This window comes from Rattus norvegicus, chromosome 10 (assembly GCF_036323735.1).
Source record: "Rattus norvegicus strain BN/NHsdMcwi chromosome 10, GRCr8, whole genome shotgun sequence".
NCBI lineage: Eukaryota > Metazoa > Chordata > Mammalia > Rodentia > Muridae > Rattus > Rattus norvegicus.
The window spans coordinates 77,737,728-77,742,882 of NC_086028.1; the positions used below are offsets into that span (position 1 = coordinate 77,737,728).

General features: G+C 41.6%; 1 pseudogene; it reads left to right on the forward strand.

Moving 5' to 3' along the window:
- Positions 1–3,568: 3,568 nt before the first annotated feature.
- Positions 3,569–4,637, forward strand: Gapdh-ps107 (Glyceraldehyde-3-phosphate dehydrogenase, pseudogene 107; annotated as a pseudogene).
- Positions 4,638–5,155: the final 518 nt, after the last annotated feature.

Here is a 5,155-nt window from a genome sequence, read left to right on the forward strand (position 1 = left end):
GGGGCAGACATGGGAGGGGGTTAGTAGAGGGGTAACCAGGAAGTAGAATATCATTTGAGACATAAACTAGTGGAATGATGAGAGAACATGCTTTTTTTTATGTTTTTTCTCCCATTTTTTCCATTGGATATTTTCTTGACATTTTAAATGTTATCCCCCTTCCCAGTTTCCCCTCTGGAAACCCCCTATTCCAACTCCCCCATCTATGTGGGTGCTCCCCCACCCCCACGCCCTCTAGCCTCCCCACCCTAGCATTCCACTACACTATGGCATCAAGCCTTCATATGACCATGGGCCTCTCTTTCCATTGATGCCAGATAAGGCAATCAATTCTCTGCTACATATGCAGCTGGAGCCATGGGTTCCTCCATGTGTACTCTTTGGTTGGTGTTTAGTCCCAGGGAGCTCTGAGGTGTCTGGTTGGTTGATATTGTTGTTCTTCCTGTGGGGTTACAAAACCCCTGAACTACCTCAGTCCTTTCTCTAACTCCGGAATGCTTGTAGCCAACCATTGGACTGAGAACGTGGTCCCCAATGGAGGAAAACCTGCTTTCTAATCTTCTGTTCTGACATCAAATGTTTCACATGGCTGTTAGAGACCGTAATGCTATCACTGGCAGGAAGAAAAAGGCCGGACCCAAGGGATCACTGGCTTGCAAGCCTAGCTAAAACACAATCTTCTGGTTCACTGAGGGACCATGTATCTTGCTCAGGCATATTCCTACAGGACAGACAGACAGACAGACAGACAGACACACACACACACACACACACACACACACACACACACACACACGAATTTGCACACAAACAACTAGTTCATTCGACTTTTCTCAGATGTCAGTCTCTTATGTGCTAAGGAAGACATAGTTGTGTCTCATGATCAGGAAGCAGAGAAGGAGCCATGTGAAAACTCCAGGAAACTTGGCACCTACCTACTGCACAAAAGGTACCTGAACCTGATTCTCCAGCAGAAGGACTAGTGATGAAAATTCAGAAGGAAACTCATCCTGAAGGATATGGAAGATCAGAGCAGCGATACTAGGGAAGAATTAAATCCCAAAGACTGTGGTACTAATGCAAGGTTGGTGAGAGGTGAATTGGAACTGGTACAGAGCTTGGGATGAGGATGGGAGGATGAGATCAGTGATTGGCTACCACTTCCTCCCAGTGTTCATGGACTTGAATTTCAACTTGGGTTTTCTTTTCATCACTGCATGGGATACCTGGTTCAAGAGAAGGGGAGAGAATTAGTGGTGGCAGCCTTACATTTCCATAATAACTACTTAACCTTTTATATTCATATCACCTTGATGCAAACCTATAGTCTTTTACTTTAGAATAGGATTCTAAAATACCATATTTTTCAGTAAGTTTCCATCACTTGAGTTACTAGAAATTTGAATGTTTCTTTCTGTAGATTAAGACAACCCCAGTGGCTCTTCCAGTTCCTAATCCTTCCCCTCATTTACAGATGACCACATTTGAATATTTAGCTTCATGGAGAGTATATGAGCCATGCAACATGCAAAGTAAATAGTATTACCTAAACCAAGACAATACTGAGGTGAATTGCAGTACAGTGCCTGGGTTTTCAGAGCTCAGTGATATTAATTTGATAAATTAATGATGCACCACCCTAAGTCCATTTGATTGTCTCCAGTTATATCACTCCAATAATTCTAAAATAACTCTGATTGTCTCTACAGTGGTGTATAGGAACCCCAGAAATGATGAGGTGTGCAAATAAAGACATTAATTGGTGAGGGGGAATTTCAAGGGGAAACAAATTATATTGGCTTTAGTATAGGAGCCAAGGAATAAAAAAAGAAATCAATGAAAGCACTTGTAGGACAAAGCAACTCAGAATACTACATCTTGCTTTTAATTGAATAGGGTGTGTATAGGGTCTGTGTAAATGTGAACTTAATGCTATACATTTATATCCATAGATTTGCAATGATTCTGTATCAGCCATGTATTTCCTGATTTCTTTCCACTTTGGTTCCTTTCACAAGGGATATCTCTATCTCTTTACCTATCATCTATCCATATATATCTCCCTATATCAATTGGTGTAGAGTTATATACTGATTTGAGATAAAATCTTACTATTTCTTCGGTAACTTACTATTACTTTTGTAACTTAAGACAACCATATAATCTTCTGTCTATTAAATGTTCAAGTTCTAGGAAAAAAAACCAGCATGCATAGAGAATATTTTGAACTCACCCCATTTATGTTTTGATCATGCTCAGTCTTTCCCATGGGTATGACTTCTGATTACCCTACAGTAAGAAATAGCAAATCATCTAAGTTCCTACTGTCTGCTACTCTTTGTAGAAGTTAGGAATATCAATTTCCTCCATAGGATATCACTTTCATATAGGCAATCCCTCAAGTAGGTTTCTAGGGACTCTAGATATATTCACTGACTGGAAAATAAACTAAGAAGGAAAGAAGGGAGGAAGAAAAGAAGGAAGGGAGGAAAGAGCAAAAAGTAATAGAAAAGTAAAGCAAAGCAAAACAAAGAAAAGAAAGATAAAATTCTCTCTTAACAATTGCACCACTCTGGTCTATTGACATACAAGTGTGTGAAATGTTTATATCCTGAAAGGGAGCCGCTCCATCATCCTTAAAATTATAGGTCCTCAAGTCACCAAATAGCTTACCACAGAAAATCCGTAGAGCTAGACAAAGACTAGGGGAAAAGCAACACAGAATGCAACCGAAAATTCCTGTATTTATAACATTGTATCATAATGGAAACATCAATTCTGTTTTCTGTGGAAACTACAGAACATCCTAACAAAATATTGTCACCCACTCAAAACCCAGATCGACTTACAAGCTTATACTTTCAAGAAGCTAGAAGCTAAATTCTCAGTGACATACAGAGTACAACCCGAAGATGAAACACTCTAAAAATTTTTAAGGCTCGTTTAACTCAGAAATAGATATTTTCAGGCATCAAGTCATCTATCCCAAGGTTGATGCCTGAGTAGTTCCAGGGCAATGGGAGGTAGATTGATACCCCAGCTTCCTGCTCAACAGAGAAAGAACAGAGTATTTCTTTGCACGTTTGAAAAGTTTGATACCACACTTGCATGAGTACATATTCATTTGCCCATGTGAAGTTGCTAGTGTAAAATAAATTAATAAACCTTAATTTTAAGTAGTCCCTTTCTTGCCAGAAACCTTAACACAATGGTAAAAGCATATCCAAAATGTTCAGTCATATAGCACTGCCACATTAGAGATTGTTAAAAAATAAGGTTATGAATGACCAAAGAACATTCTGGGAGAAGTCAACATCAGGGGTAGAGGAGGAGAATGGGCAGGGTACAGAAAAAAACACTCCTTCATTTAACTGATTCTTCTGAAGTACCAGCCTTAGTCCTGTACACTGAACATAGTCATTAAACCCTTTATTAATCACATTCTAATGTGTGCTTGGTAAGTTTCTATAACTATCCTGCTTTTAAGAAATGTGTTTGCTCTCGCTCCTTCCTGTTCCAGAGACAGCTGCCTTTTCTCATGCAGTGCCAGCCTCGTCCTGTAGGGAAGATGGTGAAGGTCAGTGTGAATGGATTTGTCCATATTAGGTGCCTGGTTACCAGGGCTGACTTCTCTACATCTGGCAAAGTAGAGATTGTTGCCATCAATGATCCCTTCATTCACCTCAATTACATGATCTACATCCTCTAGTATGACTCTACCCATGGTAAATTCAATGGCATGCTCAAGGCTGAGAATGGGAAGCTTGTTATTGATGGGAAGCCCATCACCATCTTTGAGGAGCAAGATCCACTAACATCAAATGGGGTGATGCTGGTGCTGAGTATGCCATGGAGTCTACTAGTGTCTTTACCACCATGGAGAAGGCTGGGGCTCACTTGAAGTGTGGGGTCAAAAGGGTCACCATCTCTGCCCCTTTGGCCAATGTCCCCATGTTTGTGATGGGTGTGAACCACAAGAAATAGGACAACTCACTCAAGATTGTCAGCAATATGTCCTACACCACCAACTGCTTAGCCTCCCAGTCAAGGTCATCCATGACAACTTTGGCATCGTGGAAGGGCTCATGACCATAGTCCATGCTAACACTGCCACTCAGGAGACTGTGGATGGCCCCTCTGGAAAGTTGTGGTATGATGGTGATGGGGAAGCCCAGAACATCATCCCTACATCCACTGATGCTGCCAAGGCTGTGGGCAAGGTCATCCCAGAGCTGAATGTGAAGTTCACTGGCATGGTCTTCCGTGTTCCTACCCACAATGTATCTGTTGTGGATCTGACATACTGCCTGATAAAATCTCCCAAGTATGATGACATCAAGCAGGTGATGAAGCAGGCTTCCAAGGGCCCACTGAAGGGCATCCTGCCCTACACTGAGGACCAGGTTGTCTCCTGTGACTTCAACAGCAACTCCCACTCTTCTACTTTTAATGCTGTGGCTGGCATTGCTCTCAATGACATCTTTGTAAAGTTCACTTCCTGGTATGACAATAAATACAGCTACAGCAACAGGGTGGTGGATCTCATGGCCTGCATAGCTCCAAGAAGTAAGACCCTAGACTACCCACCTCATCCAAGCAAGGATATTGAAAGCAAGAAAGAGGCCCTCAGTTGCTGAGGAGTCCCCATCCCAACTCGGCTCCCAACACTGAGTATCTCCCTCACAATTTCCATCCCAGACCCCTATAATAACAGGTGGAACCTAGGGAGCCCTCCCTACTCTCTTGAATACCATCAATAAAGTTCACTGCACCACCCCCCCAAAGAAATATGTCTAGTGTTTCTACCTCTTCTTCACCAAGACCTCTTCCTATCTCTACAATTTTAATGTCTGTTTAATAGATAGCTGCAGTTTTTATCCTGGATTCTAGACTTAATTATATCTCAGCATTGCTCCCCCCACGCATACCCTGTCACCTCTACACTGTCCTTATTCTCTACAAAAGGAATTCATAATTAACCCTGTTCTCATCCCCCAAATTGAAAGATTCAATGACTTTAACAAGAAATGTCAAATTCGTGAGTTTACTATCATACTCTCCTGCTCTATTAGTCCTTCAGTCAATAGACCCACCTGTAAAACACCTGTTCTCCTCTCCACTCTCAAAGTCTGCTGCTTCAATTTTGTTCCAGACT